Source organism: Prunus persica, chromosome G6 (assembly GCF_000346465.2).
Source record: "Prunus persica cultivar Lovell chromosome G6, Prunus_persica_NCBIv2, whole genome shotgun sequence".
NCBI lineage: Eukaryota > Viridiplantae > Streptophyta > Magnoliopsida > Rosales > Rosaceae > Prunus > Prunus persica.
This window is the reverse complement of record NC_034014.1, coordinates 17,067,424-17,074,091: the sequence shown is the minus strand read 5'-3', so window position 1 is coordinate 17,074,091 and position 6,668 is coordinate 17,067,424.

The window sequence follows — 6,668 nt, the reverse complement described above, 5'->3', positions numbered from 1 at the left end:
GATTTTCAGCTTTTCTGCGCTCTTAGAAGGTTTTTAAGGGAAAATCAAATTTTGGAGGAATTTTAGTGCAAGACCAATTGGAGATGAAAGCTAACATCTTGAAGTTCAATCTATGATTTTTCTAGAATTTTCTACTGAGCCAATTGGTACAGTATTACAAGTAAAGTTAGCCCACGTGCAGACAGGATAGTTTCGTACATGTTACGTGAATGTGAAGAAACGGAAGCCTTCCCGAATTGTCCAAGTTACGTGCTATATATGGTTGGAAAGATAAGACATTTATCTTTCTAAAATATATTTTTAATGATTTTTCTACAAAGCCGAAGATCCCCAAATTGTATGAAAATTGGGCTGAGCTGTATTTCCCAGTGGAGTTAGGAATTGTGATTTTTACTTTCCTATTTGGATTCCTTGTTTACCAAGACTTCTTGGACGACTCTTCAGTCAATTTTAGGGTTTAGAACTCTGATATAAGTGATATAAAAGACGAGCCAAGGCCTGATATAAAGGATTCACGTCCTAAAGAGATCAACCGCGCAAGAGGAGAAAGCTGCCAACGAGTTCTTTCTTTTCCTTCCTTCTTTTAATTTTCAGTTCTTATGTATTTATTTTTGAGTTCATCCAAGACCATGAGTAACTAATTTCTTGTTAGTTAGGGCTTAATCTTGAAGCCCTAAACATAATTTCAATTTTATAAACAAATTTAATGGATTTTTAGTTTCTACAAGCGTGATGATTTCGGTTTCTCTATGTTATGTGAATTCTAATATTTTGTTTCTTTGAGTATCTAACTTAGAAGCATGTATTGGAATTAAATTATTGTAGAACATAGGTCAATTGCCATATTGAATGTGTTCTTGTTTGCAACGAATAATTGGGTTAAGAACTAGTTATGAGAAATAGATTCTTGAATTCCTAATAACAAATGCCATGTTTTAGGGTTTTTTTTGTGACACTCATATTCTCTTTGATCTTAATGGATTCTTGATTGTTAATTTGAGTAAATGCCATACTAGATTTCAATTAAGAATACACGTATTGATGCAAATGCCATACACTTTACATACACTTAAGAGAGAATCATACAACTCGAGTCAAATGCCATGATCTTGTTGTGAGTGTCGTCATCATATGCTTGCTAGAAATTGATTATCTATTGTTGTTTATGGATTGATTGATTGTTTGGAGGTGGATAGTAAGTCCTAGCTATTTTTCTTGATTGATTTTAAACCAATTTCTCTTAAACTCTAATTTAAATTCTCTTTTGTTTTCTTTTCCTTATTTTATTTTATTCACAAAATCAAATCAAAACCCCCCTTGGTGTTGGCGTGTGTGTGGAAGTCCTTGTGATTTCAATCTTTATTTTGTTTTCATGTTTAATTGTATTTTAGTTTTCATTGTGTGACATTGATAAACATCTCTTTAGATCACAATCTCTGTGGAATCGACCCTTGCTTGCCTACTATACTATCATTTGATTTGTGCACTTGCAAGGTTTTAATATTGTTGTTAAAATTTACCAATAAGTTTTTGGCGCCGTTGCCGGGGATTGTCAATCTAATTGAGTTTTGTTTTGAATTTCAGGTATATGCTGGGTCGTCGTTCGCAGAGTCACGAGCTTATACCTGACGACCCGGAACTAGAGAACACACTTCGTTATCTTCATCGAGATAAAAATAAGCAAGATAGACTTCCAATCAAGATGGGAGACGAGTTGGAACTCAACAACCTCACCCGACCTTTGAAGGATTTCACGGTTCCTAAAGCATTGGACCAGCCGTCTTGTATTGCATATCCAGCCACTACAACCACCTTTGAGATCAAGAGTGGCACCATTCAACTTTTGCCGCAATTCTATGGCAAGGCTGGGGATGATCCTCACATACATATCAAGGATTTCTTTGCCGTGTGCGTGACTATGCACAATGGAGGGATTAGTGATGAGGCAATCAGATTGCGTTTATTTCCATTCTCACTCAAGGAACGAGCCAAGGAGTGGCTCTATTCTTTACCTAGTGCATCTGTCACCACATGGACATCATTGGCTTCCAAGTTCCTTGCAAAGTTCTTTCCAGCTCAAAAGACAAACCATATTAGGAAGGAGATCATGGGAGTGCAGCAACTAAATGGAGAATCATTTCATGAGTATTGGGATCAGTTTCAGAGACTCCTAGCTTCGTGCCCTCATCACCAAATTGAAGATTGGCTACTTATGCAATCCTTTTATGAGGGATTACTTGATTCGGAGAGGATGATGGTTGATGCTACTAGTGGAGGAGGTTTGATGAACAAGAGTGCTACTCAAGCCAAGGAGATGTTTGAGAACATTGCAGCAAACTCTCAACAGTTTAATTACCGGAGAGCTCCCCCAAAGAAAGCAGGTGTTTATGAGGTAAGTGCTAGTGATATTGGTCCTCAAATAGCTAATTTGACTAACCTTGTTAAGCAGTTAATCCCTCAAGCACAAGTGTGTGTGGTGTGTGCTAATCCCGGACATCCTACGGAGTCTTGTCCAAGTTTGTATGGTGATGGAGAAGAGATGGCCCAAGCACACTATATGCAGCAACAAAAGCCAAGAAACGATCCATTTTCTAACACCTATAATCCAGGATGGCGGCAACACCCTAACTTTGATGGAAGAACAACCAAAATGTGCAAACAGCCCCAGTTCAACAAAATCAGTTTGTTCCTCAACAAAATGCACCTGCACCACCTCATGGGCAAGGTAAGTCTTTAGAAGAGTTAATTAATTCTTTGGCATTAAGCACTCAAGGTTTTATGCAGGAAACAAGGCAAACACAAGCACAAATGTCTACAGCAATCAAGAGCCTTGAAAACCAAGTTGGACAAATTGCAGCCTCCTTGGGTCAAAGAGAGCTAGGAAAGTTTCCAAGCCAAGTAATTCCAAATCCTAATGGAGGCCATGACACCGTAAATGCGATTACTCTTCGAAGTGGAAAAAAAGTGGAAAAGGATGACAATGAGGAGAGAAATTCAACCAAAACAGTGGCTGCCCCCTCTCCCAAGCTTACGGTTCCAAGTGACAACTCTAAGGTAAGTTCTCTTGTGAATCATTCAATTACTTCAAAGGTTCATTTTCCTCGTAGGTTTTTGAATTCAAAAAAGGAGCAAGTTTCAAAGGATATCCTAGAGACTTTCCGAAAAGTGCAAGTGAACATTCCCTTCCTCGATGCAATCCAACAAATTCCAAGCTATGGAAAATTCCTCAAAGAACTTTGTACAAATAAGAGGACGTTCAAGGAGCATGAAACTGTGGCCTTAAGTGAAGAAGTCTCAGCCGTGCTATTGCGTAAATTACCTCCTAAACTAAAGGATCCAAGGAGTTTTACTATACCTTGTCTCATTGGAAATCAAAGGTTTGAACATGCTTTATTAGACTTAGGTGCTTCAATTAATTTGATGCCTTTTTCTGTTTTTGAATCTTTAAATTTAGGTGAGCTTAAGAAGACTTCCGTGAGCATACAATTGGCTGATTGATCAATCAAGTATCCTAAGGGAGTGTTGGAAGACGTTTTGGTCAAGGTGAATGAGCTAATTTTTCTAGCTGACTTTCTAGTGCTTGAGATGGAGGAAGTTCCTATTCCTGGAAAAGACCTTCCATTGATTCTAGGACGTCCATTCATGAGAACAGCAAGGACAAAAATTGATGTGTATGAAGGCACTCTCACAATGGCATTCGATGAGGAAACCGTGGAGTTTAAGGTCTTTGATGCTTTAAAATATCCTAATGATGATCATGCTTGTTTTTCCATGGATGTACTTGAGCAAATGGTACAAGAAACATTTAATGCATCACAAGAAGAGACACCATTGGAGAGGGCACTCATCCAAAGCCCCGAAACTGTGAATGAAGAAGGGAACATAGCTGTACTTGAAGCTGTGAATATGCTTGAGGCCTTGCCTCCCCAAAGAGATAAGTTTAACTCTATTTTTGAGCATCTTCCATTATCTACTAATAAGCTTGTTCCCTCTATTGTGAAGGCAACACAGGTTGAGCTAAAACCCCTTCCAGAGAACTTGAAATATGCATATTTAGGTGATGAAAAGACGCTGCCTGTGATCATTGCTTCTAATTTGAGTGCATCCGAAGAAGACAAACTAATTCGAGTTCTAAGGGAGCACAAGACTGCCCTAGGTTGGACCATTGCAGACATCAGAGGAAAAAGCCCTACAAAGTGCATGCATAGGATATTTTTGGAAGGAGAATCAAAACCTACAAGGGAAGCCCAAAGGAGGCTGAATCCGGTGATGAAAGAAGTCGTTAAGAAGGAAGTTTTGAAGCTTTTGGACGTGGGAATTATATACCCCATTTCGAATAGCAAGTGGGTGAGTCCTCTCCAAGTTGTTCCCAAGAAATCCGGAATTACCGTTGTGAAGAATGAAGACAATGAGTTGGTGCCTCAAAGAATTCAAACGGGTTGGAGAGTATGCATAGATTATAGAAAGCTCAATACCACGACACATAAGGATCACTTTCCGTTACCATTTATTGATCAAATGCTTGAGCGTCTTGCAGGTCATAGTCATTATTGCTTCTTGGATGGATACTCTGGATACAATCAAATTGCCATAGCTCCGGAAGATCAAGAAAAGACCACCTTCACCTGTCCATTTGGTACGTTTGCTTATAGGCGTATGCCTTTTGGTTTATGTAACGCACCTGCCACTTTTCAACGTTGCATGATGTCCATTTTTTCTGATATGGTAGATGATATAATAGAGGTATTTATGGATGATTTTTCAGTTTTTGGTGATTCATTTGATATTTGTCTTCACAACCTCTCTTTAGTGTTGGAAAGGTGTCAAGAATGCAATTTAGTGCTGAACTAGGAGAAGTGCCACTTCATGGTACAGCAGGGTATTGTATTAGGTCACATTATCTCTTGTAGGGGAATTGAAGTGGAAAAGGCAAAAATCGACATTGTGAGAAGCTTGCTGCCCCCCAAAACTGTTAAGGAGATTCGGTCATTCCGAGGACATGCAGGGTTCTATAGGCGTTTCATCAAGGACTTTTAAAAAATATCAAGGCCCCTATGTCGATTGCTTGGCAAAGATGTGGAATTCGAGTTTAATGAAGAGTGCTTGGCTGCATTTAACAAGCTTAAGGAGCTTTTGATGTCTGCTCCTATCATGCAGCCTCCAGATTGGAATTTTCCCTTCGAGTTGATGTGTGACGCCTCGGATTATGCAGTGGGGGCCGTGCTTGGACAAAGAGTGCACAACGTACCACATGCCATCTATTATGCCTCCCGGACTTTGAATGATGCTCAGTTGAATTACTCAACTACGGAAAAGGAGTTGCTTGCTGTTATTTTTGCTTTAGAGAAATTTAGATCATATCTTATTGGCACTAAAGTAATTGTATTCTCTAATCATGCAACGCTTAGGCACCTCCTCCAAAAGAAGGACGCCAAGCCCCGACTGATTAGGTGGACTCTCTTGCTTCAAGAATTCGATTTCGTGATTAGAGACCATAAAGGGAGTGAAAACGTGGTGGCTGACCATTTGAGTAGGCTGGCGCAAGGATCCAATAAAGAAGAGGACGTGCTTCCTCTACGTGAAAGTTTCCCTGATGAGCAACTCTTCACCCTCGAAGCCAAGGACCCTTGGTACGCTGACATTATCAATTATAAGGCTTCAAAATTGATTCCGAAGGATCTCACTTGCGCTCAAAAGGATAAGCTTGTAAAAATAAGTAAGTATTATGTTTGGGATGATCCATACTTATGGAAATATTGTCCAGATCAGATTGTTAGAAGGTGCGTGTCTGAATCTGAATTTAATTCTATACATACCTTTTGTCATTCATCTGCATGTGGTGGACATTTTGTGTAATGACCCAAACCTAAAATTCATATTTAATTAGTAATTTATTATGAGAAAAGACAATTTTACCCTTGGAATAAGTTATTAACGAAAAGTTGACTTTTTGACCGAAAAGGAATTTGACAATTCCACATACACCTTTGCGTAGAGCACGACGAAACGAGTTCGTAGACACAAAGTGGACTCGAATCGGAGTTTTAACGAAGAAAATACGGTTAAAATATTATGAGGGGCAAAATGGTAATCTGAAAAATCAGATTTTTAACCTCATCTCTCTCTCTCTCTCTCTCTCTCTCTCTCTCTCTCTCTCTCTCTCTCTCTCTCTCACCCTCCCTTCGACACTCTCTCCAGCCGATGCCACCCTTGCTGTGAACCACCGCCACCGGCCACCCCAAGCCGCAAGACCAGAGCCCAAACGACCGGCGTCACGCCGCCACCACACCCCGCCCAGCCAGTTGCCAGCCGTCGCTGTTTTCGCCGGATTCCGTCCAAAAACGAGCCGGTTTTGCATAGTTTTGCAACCGTTCGTTCTCCCTCAATTCTTCTCCAAATTTGTCGAGTAAGGTATGGATTTCTACCTATTTGCCATGCTCTAGCTGATGGTTGGGTAGGTTTGCATCGATTTTGACTGTAGATAGCTCGGTTTGCAATTTGGAATTCGGCTGATTTTCGGCCTCCGTGTTCGACCACTTCCGGTCAGTTTTTGGGGTAGGTCCAAGAACAAAAGTGGTTCCAAATATGGTGTTATACCTAGGGTAAGAGTTTGGAGCCGTGGTTTTGAGATTTTCCAGCGATGCGTAATCGCTTTGGACACCCAGCGC